Below are 20,598 nucleotides of genomic sequence, written 5' to 3'. Positions count from 1 at the left end.
CAAATTGCCAAAGAAAATAACTTTTTGAAAAATGAATGTGAAGATCTGAAAAAGGAAAATAACAATTTGAAAAAAAATCACAATGAAAACCAACTGAAATTGGAATCTTTAGAATCTAGTCTAGCAATTATATCAGATTCTAAAACTGATACTGAATTTGAAGAAGATGATTTATCTTTTAATGAAGCAGAAAATATTGTTGCTTCCACCCCAGAAGACAAAACTATTTGTATTCCAGAAGAATATACTGAGCGCCATGGAAAACGCATCACTTTTTTTCCCAAATATTTTATTACTAGGTGGTTTTGTATGTATAATATTATGCAATACTATGAACTATTGTTTCACACAATGCTCCCAAACGCAAAAAATATCGGCCCGTGTGCAAAAACAAAATTGCATGAGATGCACATGAAAACCCCAATATTCACGTGCAGCATTGTGTGTGAGCCCTTTAAAAGCATGTTTTCAGCTTAATGTGTGCAGTACATGAACTGTGAAACGGCAATCTGTTGTAATTTGTTGTTGGACGTGTGAAGGAATCGAGCTAGAGATGCCGAGACTTACTGAAAATCAACGGCATGAAGCCATGGGAATGTCCAGGGCTGGCATGTCTACACGTGCTATTGCCAGACACTTCAATTGTCATCAGTCCACTATTGTAAGTTTGGTGGAATGTGTTCGAGTTACTGGATCAACACGTGACCGTCAACGTCCTGGTCCACAATGCGTTACAACCCAGACTCAAGACCCCTACATCCGGGTCACTCATCAGCGTGACGGATTCTGCCCAGCGACTCGAACATGTGCAGCAATCTTCGGAAGACAAGGACCAGTAAGTGCCAACACCGTAAGACATCGTTAACAGTAGTAGGACTCCGTGCACGACGACCTTATGTTGGAGCTATCCTCAGGGATCATCACCGTCAGCAGCATTTGATATGGGCTCAAGGGCACCAGACATGGAGAAGAGAAGACTGGCAAAGTGTGCTCTTCAGTGATGAGAGTCGCTTTCATCTTTATCACGCTGATGGCTCTCAACGTGTGCAGACGTCTTGGGGAACGTCTTGCAGACTGCTGCATCTTCAAAACGAATCGATGGGGTGGGGGAAGTGTAATGGTGTGGGGAGGCTTCACATTGCATCACCGTACTGCCCTACACATTTGCAGGGGTCGCGTTAATGCTGTAGCCTACCGTGGTGATGTCTTGCAACCAATTGTTGTTCTGATGTTTCGAGTGCACCCACAACTTCAGCACTTCCAACAGGATAATGCAAGTCCGCATACTGCCCGTTTTAGTATGGACTACCTGGCTGCTAACAACATCAATGTCTTGGACTGGCCAGCCATGTCTACGGACATGGCACCGATAGAACATGTCTGGGATGAGATTGGACACCGTCTGTATCGGAGACCACAGATGCACACATTGCTGCTTTAGAAGCTGCTCTTGTCCAAGAATGGAACAATTTGCCTCAGGCCTTCTTTCAAACATTGGTAAATCCCATGCGACGTCGCTGCACAGCGTGCGTAAGAGCCTGTGGAGGACGCACGCGCTACGACATCTGTGTCGTACTTTTGGTTTTGACCCTTCTGACTTTGTACCGTTGATTACAGATTAAACATCCATAAGTGTACAAATGTGTTGTTATTGATGTGTTCCCATTTGAATATTGTTCACAATAAGAAGCAAAATAAATAAGATATGTTTACAGGATCATTTTGTTATACGAAAAACTAAGTGATGCGTTTTCCATGGCGCTCAGTATATCTTACACCAGAAAGTGTTCTTGCTTGTTCCTTTCAAATATTGTTGCTTTTGCCCTAGATGAAAATATTGTTGCTTCTGCCCCAGATAATAAAATTGTGCATTCATCCCCTGCTTCTAGTTCAGAATCTAAAAACCTTGATGCAGATACTCATGATCATATGCTACCTATATTGACAAACCCCAAAAAACAATCAAAAAGAAAGTATGATTCAGATGTATGATTATTATACACCTATAAATGGTAAGAATCTCAAATTATGATTCATTGACTGAGTCTGAAGAATTAATCTTAACTGTCCAGAAGATGAATATTGAAGATATAAAAAACCCCAGACAATCTAACCATGATGCAAAGTGTCTTAAAAACTGTTGCTTCTAAAGTTGACAGGAATTTGATTCAGGAATTTCAGGAATTTCTATCCACAAAAATGACACTTGTAATAATTCAACTTTGATTAAAGAAAACAGCTGCTTAAAATTAGAAAAAGAAAACCTGCTAAAAAAACTAAAACTGATGCAACAAAAAATAAATGAACATACTCAAAGGTCCAGTGAAGTAAAAATTAAAAGAATTAAAACAAATAAAACAGTGTCAATTAAAACAGCTGATGTTGAAATTCAACCAGCAGTTAATATGGAAATAGCTCATTTTGAAAACAAAAAAGTAAATATATCTAAAAAGCCATTTATTGAAATAATCAGTAAAAAAACCCAAACGATTTGAAACTAAAATACGACAAATGACTGCTGCAGATATCATTTCTCTTGAATTTCAGTCTTGTAGATTAAAGCGTGCTAGAAGTTTGGAGAATATCACACAAAGCTTTGAAAACAGAACGCATATTAGAAAAGGGATATATAATAGAAAGAAAAGCTAAAATTGCATTTTTAGGGGATAACAACATCCAAGGTCTGCTAGTTAATAGGAAATTAGTCAATTGTTCAACTGACACCAATGTAATAATACGCTGCAAACCTACAGGAACTGTAGATAAGGAATTGAAAAGGAACAGAAGTTCATTACCTACAAATATTTGTGTACGAAAAATTATAATAAGTTTTGGATCAAACGACATAGAAAATATAAAACCATGTTAGAGAAATTTCACGAAAAGTCTGAAGAAATGTTGGAATTATTAGCAGAAAAGTTGTATGTCTGGTTAAAAAAATACCACCATAATGATAGATTAGTTGCCGTTATGTTACCTGGCTACAGAAAATCACTGATTAAAACACATAATTTACATTTTAAAAAATTATTGAAAGAAAGTAACATAATTTTTGTAGACATTTCAGAAAATATGAATAAGTATTCAGACTGCATGATTAGATGTCTTCATCAAGATGGAATTCATATAAGATGTGATTATTTTGGTCATCTTTTAGACATCATAACTGAAAAATTGAACATTAACTTTCAAATACCATCAGACAAATATAATGAAAAAAAAGCTCCTTTCAAAAATTAAGCAAATGCAATAAGTGTGGACAAAAGGGTCACTTTATTTGCAAGAATGTAGGTTATATGACACACAAGTGTCAATTATGTAATATCATTGGGCATCTTGAACCAGCATGCTTTTCACATTTTGTAAAATGCAAAAAATGTGGAAAATATGACCACTTTGCTGCTGTTTGCACAACCCAGTAATTTTATATCTGTAATAATTTGAGTTTAACTTTTAATTAGTACATACAGACCAAGATAGCAGGGGCATCTGGTCAAATAATATAATAAGATTGTTAAAAGGATAGGTTATTATAATAAAAATTCTGAACTTTATATACAATTAAATAATAGTCCTGTGCAATAAATAACCATGGTGACAGGAGCTTCTGGTTACATGAAAGAAAAAAGAAACTAATTAGAAATATACTAATTGAAATACACTGGCGCTATAAGATATTTGTAAGAAATTTAAAAAACCCATAATGACAATTGCATCTTGCAAGATACTGGTATTTATGAAAAAACATTTTGCATGGGCCACCAGGGGCAACCTACTTTTTAAAAATTATATATTATTTTACTAATCAAAGGTTCTTTTTTTGAAAAAAAATAATGTTTGGTATTGACCAAATGTAGAAATTTTTTAAAATAATTTTAGTTAAAAATTATTTTACTTAATGATGCATTATATAAGATTTCGCTGTAATAGATAATAGTTTTAAAAAAAATAATGAAAGATAAATATATTGAATATTTCACTCAAATTTCTTTATTTTGAGCAATTTTATGAGTGTACCAAGATTTGACCTAATAATCATGATTGTCAAATACACTATGATAAACAAAGTATTGATTATCCATTATTAAATTTGTGGATGTTCTAATTCATTTGCTATCGCAAGTCATCTGATCATGATGATCTTGAGAGTTAATAATTATATATTTAAAATTTAAAAAAGACCTGCGATAGAAAGAATTAGCTCTTACATAATGAATGCATCTTACACTGAAACAAAATGACTATGAATTCAATATTTTTATTTTAAAAAAATTACCTTTACCGGTATTTTCTTAACCAAATATTGATATTTTGCTAGTAAATTTAAAACTGCTCTAAAGCATGATGATGTTTTTAAATCTGTTCTTTGATGTTGATTCACAATCTTGTATCTGTTTTATACTCCTAATATTTTTATCTTTATTTCTATTTCCAGGCACGTGATACCGGTATGGATGTTTTTGGGACACAATTTTTGAACTAGATAAACTTTTTTTAGGAAGAACTTTTTATTGAAGTTATTGAATGCAAAGTAAGTTTATTCAGTGTAACTTTTGACCATATGATGTCAGTCATTCGATTAACAAATCAGCATCGCTGTATTCAGAAATACAACTTTTGCTTTGTTTTCTATTGCTGTGAATGTATACCCACAGTTCCACACACAACGCGATAAGAATTCAATGTGAAAGACAATTTGATTGGTTAATCCTTCACATCACCCAGAACGTGGGTTACTTAACATTTCCAAATCCTGGTGTAGTAAAAACAATCGACAGAATTTTAAACTATAAAGAACGAAACAAAATAAAATCTGTCTTTTAATCAGATTGCTTTGATTAGGTCACCAAGTTGAAATTCATGTAAACAAAAATGAGAGATATACCTTCATAGTTTCTACTGGTAATTTTAATTATTAATGATCATTAACAATTTATACTAGATAGTCCTTGTCTGTCTAATAGTTTGTGTAGGTTTGCACATGTCATGTTTTTAAAATATATTTATTTGTAATTTGCTTTATATTTTTCAGATTAATTCACAAGACCTCAAAGCTTCAAAAGACCTTCCATTATGCTAAAATCATTGTTATAAATGTATTTTATTTTTATCTTTGTATTATGTTTTATCCTTACTACTTCAATTTATGTTTTATTAACGAATATTAATTATGCATGTTCATTTGAATTTTGTTTTGGATTTTAATTAGTATGTTGACCTCATAATTCAACAAAAACTTGTGTATGGCCGATATGCAATGTTAACAGATATCTACACAATAGAAACTTTATCAAAATATTACAAAAATTCAATAAAATTTATCGAATATTTATGAATCTTGACAGATAATAATACATAGTTGAGTTGTCCAGGTCAATATATATCACTTTGATTTAGTTTTTACTATTTCTTAAATTTTATGTGATTTAAATTTTCATAATGCTCTGTTGCTATTTTGCATGTGCTAGATTGATCATTTAATCTCAATTTATTTATTGTTAATTTTAACTTTTACAGTTTTACTGTTACAATTACAAGTACTTTTAGATCTTTTATTATTTGATTTACCTTGCGTGAGTGAACACCTTACATGTAACTGCTGGACAGAGTACTAGAGAAAATCGTACTTTCCCCTCCATTTTGATGGAGTAGGGTTGAGTAGCCAACTCGCAGCAAATGTAATGATTTAAACTTAAAAGTTTCACAAGTTTAATTAATTTCTTATGTTACTATCATGTATATATATTAACTATTGATGTCACATATATGAATCTATGATTAAATTTTTTTATTTCATATATTTTTTTCTTTTTCTTCGAACACTGTTGCAACTTAATTACATGCAATTCAGTTTGAATCTCTTTGTGAAAGTGAGCAGCAGAAAGTCATGTAAATAATGGGTGAAAACTCATCACATTCATCTAACAATGCAGGAAGGGAATGAGTGGATGAGAGATGCTGGAGTTCGCTGGGGTTAATATGCAACACAAGGCAGTGGCATACTTATGACGTTTTTAAGTCCAGTGGGAAATGATATGAAATGGGGGTTTAACGTCAAACTGTTCTGCTTCGACTGGGCTAATGAAGAGAGGCATACACTATACAGTGTGCTATGAGGGAAACTTTGCCTGGACGGCAGTGCTACACCCTACTCTTATATTGAATTCCAACTGTCAAGGGATCTTTTACATGCACATCCATGTGTACATGGAACCTCAGTTTTTCGTCCTGTCCAAACAAATAGACAGCTGTCATTGTCATGCCCTCCATCCAGTGGGGGTTGGATGGCTGAATGGTTAGCGTGCGCACGCTGTATCATAAAGTCTGTCATTGAGTCGACTGGCGTGGTTTCGAATCCCTGGTTCTACGTGGCAAGGAGTAGGGTCACCTGTCCAACCTCGTGGGTTTTCTCCGGGGCCTCCGGTTTCCTCCCACTGCTAAAGACCCCTACGCGCAAGCGAATTATGTAAATAAAATTAAACCATATGTTAGTCCAGAAATGACCTAGTTTGTGTCGAGTGGACGCTAAACCCCATTTCTCTCTCTCTCCCCCTCCATCCAGCACCACTGACAAGGGGAGTCCAATGGGGTGTAGTGTAATCATAAAAATAATATGCAGATTTAAGAGATGCATTGCAGATTGTAGTGCAGGTCGAGAGGAGAACATATCCCTTATGGCTCCCCCCCAAAAGGCCAACAACATTCCATTTCTCCATTACAGATATCGGGGCAGTCACACCATGCGGGATGGGGAGTAGTTTCAGCCATCCCAAGAATTTGCAAACATGTCTTCATTAATCTAGTTCATAAATTCTCCTCGAGACCAGCCCCCCCCCCCCCCAACCCCATTCTGGCTCCCTGCCATACCTCCCACCCCATATGAATATCAACAAGATATTTAAGAGAGAGAGAGAGAGAAATGGGGTTTAACGTCCACTCGACACAAATTAGGTCATTTCGGGACTAACATATGGTTTAATTTTATTTCAATGATTCGCTTGCGTGCAGGGGTCTTTAGCAGCGGGAGGAAACCGGAGGACCCGGAGAAAACCCACGAGGTTGGACAGGCGACCCTACTTCTTGTCACGTACAACCCGGGATTCGAAACCATGCCAGTTGACTCAATGACAGACTTTATGATACAGCGCGCGCGTGCTAACCATTCAGCCATCCAACCCCCCATATTTAAGAGAATAATCAAATTGTATTAAAGCAGTTAACAACATCAATTATTCAAAAATTCTGCTCTCTCCCTTTTCCCCCAAACCATCACTGATTTAAGATCTAAAACTTACAAAATTAGGTTGGGTTTTTTTTCACATCAACATCAACCTGATGATCTACTTAATGTTGATTATTACAAAAACTTTCCTAAGTTTCTTAGGGTCTTGTACATGCTCCCATTACCAACAAAAGCATAAAATTGACAAGCTTTATGGACTGCTCGAACGACTTAGCTGCTGTGGGCGTATGTTTCGTTGCCTGGCAACCTATCTTTAAAGAAGTTAACAAAGATTTAAAAATGCATTAAAATAAAATCAGTTTATAAAATAAACAGCTAAGCATCCAAATAAAAGAGTATTTTAGAGGGTGATTTAAAAATGTTCATTTAAATCAAATTGTACATGTTTATTACAATGCGCATGTTTATTACAAATGTGTAATGCTCTACTCCTATATACATTCCTCCTGACTTAATAATTAATCAATGGGGTTAAGATTGTTGATTGTGTAATCAAGTTCTGGTTTATTTATATTATCAAAGAAACTGACAGAGCTGTAACAGGCCGCAAATGATAGTTTTGATGAACTGAGAAGTGTTAAGTCGACAGTTACACACTGGAAAGAAACGTGCAATTTCGTTAATTTTAAAATAAAACATCGTGCAGTAAGTAAAAATACATTATGGGAGATAAGATAAAGAGATGGCAGTTCTCGCTATAATAGTTAAAAACTAGATAGTGTAAAGGTAATTTGCTGAAAATTTCAGTCAAATTGATCCACTATGAGCCGAGAAAGAAGCGGTGAAATTTTTGCATAGTCTCGGTCATCATTACTAAAATCATTAATATAAACAGCATAGTCTCGATTATCCACTTTTATTGATTTAATTATCAATAGCCGTTAGCGGCATATAGGAATCAAATCCAGCCAACATCGAAGGCTAGCCTTGACATCGAGAGTTTATTATGGTCTGGATAAGTTAATTAATGTCTAATTGATAATTTAGATAACATTTCAGGCCTAAAGAAAGACTTGTAATAAGCAGATTTTGCTCTTGCATAATGCATGTTTAATAGTTGACATGATAAAATGAATATAAACATTATGCAATTGTTTTGTTAAAGCATTAATTTTAAAAAAGATACAAACAAACGACACTAACTAGGTAATTTTGGGACTAACATATAGTTCAATATTATTTCATTAACTCGCTTGCGCGAAGGGGTGTTTAACAGTGAGATGAAACCGGGGGACCCGAGAAAATCCACCTTATTTGACAGACGACCTTATCAAGTGGTAAGAGACAGATGGGTCATTTTGGGAATAAAATATGGTATATCGTCATACTTGTTTTTCTTATTTTAAGTCTGTCGTCTTGGAAACCAACTGCAAAGCCAAAGAAGATGATTAAACCGAGTAGCAAGCTAAAATCAATTTACCGGTTGTAAAGGGAGATAACTGGGTAAACATTTCAATTTTCTGCAAAATATTGAATATTCGTTACAGTAATTATACTAATGTGCTGTTATTTGACAATATTAGGTTGTAATTTGATCATATTGTGTAGTATTTGGTAGTATTAGGTTATTATAGGCTTGTTTGGGGTGGTATAGGGCGGCAAATGGAACAGCCAGACATCGGTATTGCATTTGAAGTACATTTCCCGCAATAGAACTCTCTATTTTTGAAAAAAATCAAATGATAATGTCATTTTTGCATTATTATTTTGTAGTATTGGGTAGTATGTGGTGATATTGAGGTGGTATTGGGTAGTATTGGGTAAATCGTCCCACCCGTTACAAGACTGATTAATATCCAGAATTTTTATACTATGCCTCTGTACACATCAAAATCACAAAAAATCAAATAGACCACAGACTTTAGTTGCATTTTTTCTCAAATTGAATGTCATGTGGCTTATCAGGTTCTTGCATGGTGCCACAGAATTTACAAAATCTGTTATTTCTAACAACACTGTTGCATCTACCCATTTCTATGAATACCGTAAGTTATGGGCAGATAAACAGATTTTTGAAATACAATTAGAATATTTACATGGAATGGATTTGATCAAATAATATTTTAAGTTAAAATTAGGACTGGAATGCTGGTAAAAAAGGCTTTTTGATAATTACAAATAGGTTCTACACATAATTGTTTTAAAACATCTCAATTTCTATACCTAATAGTTTTGAAATATGACGGTTTTCTTCAAATATGTCGAGTAGTCTCCCTTTAATGATCTAAATATCGGATTTACGAATCCTATTAAATTTAGATATTGTCATTGTAAAAGATGACAGATCACATACAATCACAACAGAATAAACTATAATAACATGAGAATACCCTGAGCAGAGACAATTGTCATCGGTACTTATCTAAATTGATTTCATTTATTGTCCCCCGCCTTTTGTGCTGGCCCCGTTTTGGCCCGGGAGGACGGGCCAGGATGGGGTCCGTTGATCGCCGTATGCGACCCGCGCGCCGAATGCGTGCCGCTGGTAGTTATTTTTTTAAATTTGACAACGGGAAACGCGTTTTGCAAGCACTTCTGGGAGAAATTTAGGTATCATATTTTCCAAATTTATGCTGCTATTTTGACTATAAGACATACTACTGTACTACACAAGACACTCATGACAGGTCTGCTTAATATAATGCTAATACAATGTATTTCTATCCAAATAATAAATTTTTAATCAAAGACCATTTCACCTTAAGGTGACAGACATTTGCACGCCAGCATAATATATTTTACTAATCGTTGTGTATGTATGATTTTTCGCGTGCGCACTCTCAATTTTTTGAGGGGATTCCACATGAAAATTAGAGCTCTCAGGGGGGCCTGCTTATACGGGTGGACTTATTGTTTAATGGGGGCCTGGGAGGACACCGTCGTTCTAAACTCCCTACCAGCACGCCCCTGGCAAGCAGAGCGATAAGCAATTTGATTGGTCAAGACTTTGGAACACAGTTACTCTCCTTCTTATTGAGGTAGAATGTTCAAATTAGGTGTAGGCGTTCATTAGGTGAATGCCTTGATGGAGAGATAAGCAATCTGATTGGTTGATGCTTTGGGGCACGATAACTTTGGTTAGGATAATGTGAGAGCGATGAAACTCTGAATATAGATTCATTATATCATTACCTTGACTACGTTCGATGGTGAGAATTTTTTGCTTAGGCTAATGAGTGATAAGCAATTTGATTGGTCAAGACTTTGGAACATAACAACTTTGCTTTTAATTGAGGTAGAATATTTAAACTTGATGGTGAATGTCTTGAACGAGTTCAATGATTAACATTTCGAGCTAAAGCTAAGCAGAGCTAAGCAATTTCATTGGTCGATGCTTTGGGACAAGATAACTTTGATTTTATCTGATAGAGAGTGATGAAACTTAGTGTATAGTTGATAATCAGTTTGATTGCTTGATACTTTTGAAAAAAATATATATATGCGATTAATTAATATGTGTCATCTATTTATTTTGGGATTTCGGCATGGGACATCAGCCTCACCGTTGGCTTGTTTATATTGTTTTATTTACCCAATAATCAACTAGCTTGGCTGGCCATCTCGACTGAGATTAGTTCACCGATGTTTTTGTAATAAAGAACAATAGTGTTGTTTGTTGATTAGCGTTATGATTTTAGACAAAATGATAAGTTCACCAATGTTTTTGTAATAAAGTAAACCTGTATTGTTTGTTGATTGACTTTATCCCATGATTTAAAAAATTGGCGATGGTTAATATTGGGTAAAAAATAATTCCTTAAATTGCGACTTAGCCCTTTTTAGATAAACTGAATCCGCATGTAATAAGATGACAATTATTCGTACATGTATGTTGGGCCAAAAAATCATTTTCTTAAATAGTATGAACGTCTCTTGAACAAGACAAATTAGATTTATATGTCTCAGCATCATAAATAATGTTAAAACTAATTGTTAATCTATTTTCCGTACACGAAAGGGAACTAAACAACTCCAAATATAAGGAAACATTGTCGTGAATTTATCAGTTACATTTTCGGCTGTTATCTTTTAAGGCTTACATAATGTTTATTATTAAAAATTATCTAATATGTAGAAAGTACTTACCTTACCTTACTGAGCCTTACTCATATTGTAGATGTTCAATATCCTTAATAATTAACATAGACAAATATAAAAATAATACCCATCCAAATTAATATCATATTGCATATAAACTTGCATAAATAATGAACTTGGAATACGAAAATGCGAATCGTAACACATTGTTAGGGGTTTTACATAGGCTATGCCTATTCCCCAATCCAATTCAGACAACCTGAATAAAAATATTGTTTAAAAAAAACAAAAAAAACCTTTGTGGTCTAAATGGTATTATAAACTATAAAATAAACCATAAATCAATGGAACCTGTTGTAAGATGAACACTGCATGGTTTCTGGCAACTTTGGGTTATTTGAAGCACCACATAGTCTTAACGAAATCTCGAAAAAGTGGCTACGTGCAATTTTATCCATGGGACATTTCAGTTATTGAAAACAACCTGCACGAGAATGCCTACATTACAAGTTGACAGTTTGGTATAGGATTGTCCATTGACTTGTGATTCATGTGGGACAGGCTCTTCGATCGAAATACAGTTATTCTTTTCTAAAATAAACTGAGTGCCTTGGATTTTTGTGTGGATTTGACAGCGGTATAATTAACTAATATTCTCTTACATTGGAGACTTGTGTCATGTTCATTTCATTTTTACGTTAAGTACGAGCGTATGTCTGACTTGAAAGTGCTTTCAAATTTCGTTGCAAGTTCTGTTTATAGTTTATGTCTTATTTCTATTTGTAAGACCGATAACCAAAATACCTTTATTATATAGTTTGCAATTTAAAAGTATATCAGACTTTGTCATGATTCAAGAGTAATTCTTTACTATACACTCTTAATTCATTAAATATGCAAAACAATTTGAACACAGCATAAATATCTCTAAACTGTGTAGTACATGTATAGTCTTATGCATATGTGTCCTTCAAAATGTGAGGATCACGTGGCTAAGTGGGTAAGCCGCTGGCTCGCTAGCCTGGAGGTCGGGTGTTCGATCCCTGCATTGGCCGAGATAGTTCATCCAGATTTTCTGGCGTGGTTCCCCCTTGTCAGTGATACAGGATGGAGGGCCTGACAAGGACAGCTGTCTAGTCCTTCGGATGAGACAAAAAACCGAGGTCCTGTGTATTCATTGGAATGCATGTAAAAGATCCCTTGGCAGTTGGAATTCGATATAAGAGTAGGTGATAGTGCCGCTGCTCGGGCAAAATTTCCCTCATAGCACACTGTATGGTGTATGCCCGTCTTCATTAACCCAGCATAGGAGCAGAACAGTAGGACGTTAAACCCTATTTCATTTCATTTCACCTTCAAAATGTACAAGACAAGCAGCTTTACAGGACTGCGTGGAAATATAACCGCATATATATCGTACAGAATATGTGAACAGATGTGTTCTCACTATACAGCGTGAACTAACGCATCCGTATTATTAACGAAAATATTCATAACATCGTGGCAGTATATAATTTTGGAGATCGATTGTTTATGACAAATTATTACCGTTAATTTTACATGTATAAATTACAGCGAGGCCTATCGTTTCACAAGACTATCGTGGCACACGATAGCGACTGCTACACTGAGTTATTTATCTTGCCATTCAACAAAAAAACGACACGATAATCATGTTTCATTAAACCTTTGCAATGTTCGTACTGTATTGATATTTGGCGTTTTAGATTTTCGCCACTTTTCCCCAAAACCTTGTGACTATGATAGAGGCTACAGTATTTAATGGATTTGTTTCAAATCTGGTATGAACTTGAGATGGTGTATCAAATTAGCTTATATGAAATGTAATACATACATGTAAGCTTATAGTGTAGGTGCTGCATAAACAGTGTGCTATTTATTTATTTTTTTACAAAATTGAACCCATAGTCAGCATCCTAGTTCCTCATTCCCCATCAATATGAACTATTTAGGTTGAATATAAAATTATGTATTTTTTGTATCAAACTTTGTTAAATGTTGTAATTTTCAGGAACAGAAGGAATCCTTGATAAAAAGAGTTCAAGATGAAAGACAGAAACGAGAGGTAATAATAAGTAATTGTCCCCCGCCTTTCGAAGAAAGCAGGGGACTATTAAAATGGGTTCATCCGTCTGTCCGTCACACTTTTTGAGACACAATAACTCTTTCTGAGTTAGAATGTTCAAACTTGGTATAAGGTGTTTATTAGGTCAATGCCTTGATGGAGTTCGAAGATGAACATTTTCTGCTTAGGGTAAGAAGAGATAAGAAATTTATTTGGTTGATGCATTGGGACACAATAACTTTAGTTCTAATTAAACATACATTATGCAAGAGCTAAATCTGATTTAGGCTCTATTTAGGCTTCAGATGTCATAGAAATTATAAATTAGATCTTTATTTACACAATAAGCACAAAATCAACTCTGTAGACCCACGGATGGCTTGGATTTAAACAGGATTTCATTGATTGATTAAATTTTTAAATGGCATCGTAAGCGGAGATTAACCATTACGTTGACGTCATACTCTCGGAAGTTTTAGATCGAGGCTAAATGATAGAATGTACGAAGCGAGGCCGTTGTTGAGCGAGGCTGCATGTCAGTCAATTTGATCGAAAGTTCGATATATACGGCCTTGATATTATGTTTAGTTGTGGTTAAAATGAGAGTTTGGATGTCGGTATTATATGCTCTTTTGTCACTTACGTTTACAGAAAAATTATGGAAATTGATAAACATCGCAGCTAACATCACCCCAGTTGAATTGCAGCCCCATTGGATCACTGTTTCCTATTTGTCTGCTTCGGGAGTTTCGTAGGCCTACTAGTTACAGTACAATAGTACATGCAGGCTAACAAGAAGTCGGCTATAATTATGCCTCATTGAATTGGTCCATTCTTTTCAAACTTTCGCTTCTTATCTATATATTAAAAGTCTTATTTTTAATTTGTAGTAAAAATAAATGTGATACGAATTGAATTGCAACCCCATCTCAAACTGAATAGGCTAACGGTACCACAGTCATTGAAAACGTTACTTGATAATCGAGATGCTGTAGTTAACGCCTGTCAATCAAACGATCGGCCATTCTCGGAGGCGGCGAAGAGAGAGTTGACGCCTATTTCTAGTCAAAAATTACAATGGTGATAACTTTGTTCAGAATAAAGTAATTTGACTGAAATTTTCAATATATTCTTCTTTCATCATCTATTTTTGAACTATTATAGCAAGAATGGCCAACTCTCTATTAAAATCTCCCATAATGTATCTTTAAGTGAGAGTGATGAAACTTGGTGTATAGTTTCATTACATCATTACCTTGACTAAGTTCGATAATGAGCATTTTCTGCTCCAGTTAAGCTGAGCGATAAGCAATTTGATTGGTCGAGACTTCGGAATACAATAATTCTCCTAATTGAGCTAGAACGTTCAAACTTGGTGTAAGTGTTTATTAGGTCAATGCCTTGATGGAGTTCAAAGATGAGCATTTTCGGCATAGGGTAAGCAGAGATAAGCAATTTGATTGGTTGATGCTTTGGGACACGATAACTTTAGTTCTAATTAAGTGAGAGTGATGAAACTTGGTGTATAGTTTCATTACATCAATACCTTGACTAAGTTCGATAATGAGCATTTTCTGCTCAGGGTAAGCAGAATGTTAAGCAATTTGATTGGCCGAGACTTTGGAACACAATAACTCTCCTTCTAATTGAGCTATAATGTTCAAACTTGGTGAAGGTGTTTATTAGGTCAATACCTTGATGGAGTTCGACGATGAGCATTTTCTGCTTAAGGTAAGCAGAGATAAGCAATTTGATTGGTTGATGCTTTGGGACATGATAACTTTAGTTCTAATTAAGTATGGTGATGAAACTTGATGTATAGTTTCATTACATCAATACCTTGACTAAGTTTGATAATGAGCATTTCCTGCTCAGGGTAAGCAGAGCGATAAGCAATTTGATTGGTCGAGACATTGGAACACAATAACTCTCATATAATTGAGCTAGAATTTTCAAACTTGGTGTAGATGTTTATTAGGTCAATGCCTTGATGGAGTTCGACGATGAGCATTTTCTGCTTAAGGTAAGCAGAGATAAGCAATTTGATTGGTTGATGCTTTGGACACTATAACTTTAGTTCTAATTAAGTGAGAGTGAGGACACTAATGTCTTGTTGTATAGCTTTATTACATCAATACATTGACTAAGTTTGATTATGAATATTTTCTGCTGAGTGTAAGCAGAGCGATAAGCAATTTGATTGGTCGAGACTTTGAAACACAATAACTCTCTTTCTAATTGAGGTAAGCCGAGATAAGCAATCTGGTGCTGATGTTTTTGGGTACGATAACTTTGGTTATAATGAAGTGATTCATTACATTCATTACCTTGACTAAGGATTGATAAGCAATTTGATTGGAACATAACTCTGTTTTTATACACCCGCATTGAAATGTGGTCGTATATTGTCGTCGCCCCCGTCCGTCCATCCGGCCGATGGGCCGACGTCCACAAGTGCTTGTGGACGCTCTAGAGGCTAAAGTTAATATCCCATTGACTTTAAATTTATACACATTGCTTAAGGTCATGAGACAAAGAGGCCTATTGATTTTCAGCAATTTCCGATAATTACTGCCAGAGTCATAAAGACCCTTGATCACTTTAAAAAATCTTGTGGACGCTCTAGAGGTCAAAGTTAATATTCGATTGACTTTAAATTTATACACAGTGTTTAAGGTCATGAGACGAAGAATCCTATTGATTTTCAGCGATTTTGCGATAATTACTGTCAGAGTTATGGCCCTTGATCACTTCAAAAAATCTTGTGGACTTTAAATTTATACACAGTGTTTAAGGTCATGAGACGAAGAGACCTATTGATTTTCAGCAATTTCCGATAATTACTGCCAGAGTTATGGCCCTTGATCACTTTAAAAAATCTTGTGGACGCTCCAGAATCCAAAGTTAATATCCGAATGACTTTAAATTTATACACAGTGATTTTCAGTGATTTTCTATTATTACCGGCAGAGTTATGGCCCTTGATCACCTCAAAAAATCTTGTAAATTCTCTTGAGGCTAAAGTTAATATCCGATTGACTTTAAATTTATACACAGTGTTTGAGGTCATGAGACGAAGAATCAGTTTGATTTTCAACGATTTCCGATAATTACTGCCAGAGTTATGGCCCTTGATCACTTGTGAGAGAGATAGAGAAAAATGGGGTTTACCGTCCACTAGACACAAACTAGGTCATTTCGGGACTAACATATGGTTTAATTTTATTTCAATAATTCGCTTGCGTGTGGGGTCTTTAGCAGTGGGAGGAAACCGGAGGACCCGCAGAAAACCCACGAGGTTTGATCACTTGTGATCTTGTGACGCTTTAGAAGCTAAACAAATTCTAATGGTTTTCTGAGAATTACTTATTGAGTTGTTACTCTTGATCAGATTTTAATGTATTATAAATGTTTCATTACCGAAAAAAGTAAAAATATGTGACAACTCTTGTTGACTGCCCGGACAATTTACTACTGTGGGTGTATGTTTCGTTGCCTGGCTAAGGAGCGATAAGCAATTTGATTGGTCAAGACTTTGGAACATAACAACTCTGCTTTTAATTGAGGTAGAATGTTTAAACTTGATGTAGATGTTCATTAGGTGAATGTCTTGACTGAGTTCATTGATTAACATTTTGAGCTGAAGCTAAGCAGAGCTAATCAATTTCATTGGTCAATGCTTTGGGACAAGATAATCTTGATTCTATCTGATAGAGCGTGATGAAACTTGGTGTATAGTTTGATTGCTTTATACTTTTGAAAACAAAAATAAATGTGCGATTTATTAATATGTGTCATCTATTTATTTTGGGATTTCGGCAGGGGACATCAGCATCACTGTTGGCTTGTTATAATACAATATTATTAATAGATCTAGGCCCTCCAGAATAAATAAACGTAGGAGGGGATTTATATCTTTATTCTTAAAATCCACTAACATTTTTGTATTCATTAATTTATACAAAGTACAAAGCAGTGCCATTCGCATGATCCAGACATATTGACTTAGATTACTAGTACTGTAGGATCAACGCTATTTTCTATTAATTGTTAGGCCTATATGAGGTGCGGTCCTCCTGCTCTTGTCTTACTTACTCAGTACTGTTACTTCATTAGTCTTTCTTTAGATGATATAATACTCATACTTACCAGTGATTTTTTCATTATCTTGATAACATTGTGCCATCTTTCTTTTAGAATTTTAGACAAAACTTAATTGTAGAGTAGAATAGATAAATTTATCAACTGTCGCCTCGTACAGGGCGATCCGACTGGCACAATTTTTAACGTTGAACTTCGACCCCATGTTTCTTTAACTTAATTATTCGGTACGGATCTTTTTATATATGTAGAGCCATCACATGGCACCACACTGTAGTTCGCTATTCGAGACAAGAATGATTTGTCTTACATTGCTCTAATTAATGTTGTAATAAAGTAATAAACGGATAAACCTGGAATAACTCTTTTTTTGCAGGCAAGTCCTTTATTTATATAAAACATGCATCAAATCCCCTTGTTTACAACGTAACAACTATGTCTAGAGTTATTCCTCAACTAAACCATGCTTTTTTTTTTACTTTGTTCCCTATGTCAGACAACATCATGTCGTCACAAAACTTGTTTGATTGCGGCATTGGCGGCATTGTTTATTCTTTAAAAATGTAGCATCGAAACGGCAATAAAATCAACTTTCGATCGGTCGGTTATTGAATATTGACAAATTGCCTCAAAAAAAGTGTGCATGAATTGTTTTTTCAACTTACAAAAAATACATGGTATTTTGAAATGCCAACATTCCATAACCGACCGATTGAAAGGTTGTTCAATTATCTTTCTAATGGTATTGAAATGAAAAAAATATATTAAAGGCTTAATACCACTCTTGTTGTAACTGAATATTTTAAAAATATTTCCGAACGCTCTGGACAAGTAAAATAGGATGTAATGGATAATTTACACAACAGGTAGGACACTTAAACATCTAGTACTTAGAATAAGTCTATTATTTTTTTTCTGGAGCTGTCAAGCCAGCAAGTGTGTTATTGTCCCTTTAATATATATTGAAGTGGGGTGCCCCCATTTTAAAACGTGACAAATTTGTTTACAGTAATATCGAAACACGCAAAATTGACATTTTTCAACTTATGTTTATGAAATTAATAAGAAGAATAGGTATATAAAAATAATATAAAAAAAATAAGATATATTGGCTTTCAAAATCTGTTTTAAATATTAAAAAAGATTAAATAGCAAATGTGTGACGTTAAGTTTAGAAAATTTTACAATTTGGGGGAAAAACGACTTTCTTCCAACATGAGCAATGGAGTTGTGACACCTACTTTAATGGAACCCATCAATTGGTGTGACAGAAGTTCATATTAATCACAGTTACAAGTTGTAATGGATGTATTGAATTGAGCTTTACCAAAGAAATCACGCAGATAAAAATCAAAAACTGACATTCATGTAGGTAATATTATGTACGTACGGTACACTATAATTCATGAAATATTTTTGATACTATTGAATTTGAATTATTTATAGGATCAAAGACAGAGGCAATCAAGTGCTATCAAAATACAGAGTTATTATAGAAGATTTACATGTAGAAAGATACAGGTATGATGCTTTTCAGGATATTTAACCATTGATTGGAAATTACATTCAAACTATAATGAAAAATATATTTGTTGTGAACAAAAAAAATCTTGGAAACTTTGATTAGTTAGACCCTAAAAATCATTTTTGTCCCCCGCCTTTCAAAGAAAGCAGGGGACTATACTATTAAAATGTTTGTCTGTCCGTCACACTTTTTGGGACACAATAACTCTTTCTAAATCTAATTGAGCTAGAATGTTCAAACTTAGTGTAGGTGTTTATTGGGTCAGTGCCTTGATGGAGTTCGAAGATGAGCACTTTCTGCTTAGGGTGAGAAGAGATAAGCAATTTGATTGGTTTGTGCTTTGAGACATGTTAAAGCGATAATTTCATATTTTCTAAGAAAGTCAAAACATAATTATTTCTGTCTTTTGCTCAATAGGTTGTTAACTCACTATTATACAATCATAGGTATTATTCACCCACTTAAAAATCCTTTGACCCCAGAAATAATAACACAATTACCTCCCTTGTTTTTCTATTCCCCCCATGTAATAGCTATCTTCAAACGTTTGAATTTGAAGTTAAAAAAAGATATTTTTCCCAATTTCTCAACTTGCAATAGTGAATTATAGGATTAATAGAATTGTTCTTTAACAAGGTGCTGCCTGGGCAAAATTTCCCTCATAGCACACTGTATGACGTATGCCCGTCTTCATTAGCCCAGTTTAGAAGCAGAACAGTAGGACGTTAAACCCCTTTCATTTCTTTAACAAGGTAGGACTGTTTATAGATACCATCTATTTTAAGGCTTTATTTTAATAAATTTTAAAAATATAACTTAAAAATATGAAATTGCAACTTTAACTCTAGTTCTAATTAAGTGAGAGTGATGAAACTTGGTGTATAGTTTCATTACATCAATACCCTCGGGATGGCGATATATAATGATAATTAGGTCAGGTGATAAAACTATCGTCCGAAATCTCAAATATCGCTTCATCACGATATATCGCGATAATTCTATAAAATATCGCGATAATTCTATAAAATATTGCGATAATTCTATAAAATATCGCGATATTTTCATCATAATTCAGAAGAAATCAAATTGTAACAAATGTCGATACTAGATCTATTCCTTTTTTCAAATTCCACAACAGACTTTGAAACAGCCGTTTTTAACGCAAAGGACCAACTGACCGACAATAGTCTCATGTATCAAGTACATTTCACTGAATAATACAGTTAAAGGAGCTAAATCGCTAATATTTAGGACCTACAAATTGACACAAATGGGTCGCAACGTATACAATTATGTAATCTGATTGTAAATAAACTGATGTACATTCAAGCATTTCCGTTTTTACTCTAATTTCAAAGCAGTTTTTTCGTCGAAATACACCAGAAGTCTCAATTAAATGGCAACCTCTGGCGTCTGGTTATTCCAGTCTACACCGATAGTATTTATTGTGCATGTTCTCCAGATAAAAATATGGGGTCACCGTTTGACATGACTTGTGGAATATGTCTAACCTCGTTCTTCAAGTTACTTGTTACAAATTGCGCTGAAATGCATTATGGTACACGATTCGCGTACCAATCATAAAATGTTTATTTTGTCTTAAAT

General features: G+C 34.6%; 1 protein-coding gene across 1 annotated transcript in view; it reads left to right on the top strand.

The window, feature by feature from the left end:
* The window catches only part of LOC126817143 (ubiquitin-protein ligase E3C), a 477,264-nt gene that overhangs the window by 39,515 nt on the left and 417,151 nt on the right, over window positions 1–20,598 (top strand). The window contains exons 2-4 of the mRNA XM_056100098.1: window positions 8,591–8,686; window positions 13,314–13,367; window positions 18,915–18,989. The gene's annotated coding sequence lies outside the window, so the exon portion shown is untranslated. The remainder of the gene's footprint in view (window positions 1–8,590; window positions 8,687–13,313; window positions 13,368–18,914; window positions 18,990–20,598) is intronic.

The sequence above is a fragment of the Patella vulgata genome, chromosome 4, assembly GCF_932274485.2.
Source record: "Patella vulgata chromosome 4, xgPatVulg1.2, whole genome shotgun sequence".
Taxonomy (NCBI): domain Eukaryota; kingdom Metazoa; phylum Mollusca; class Gastropoda; family Patellidae; genus Patella; species Patella vulgata.
This window is presented reverse-complemented; position numbering and strand designations above follow the sequence as displayed.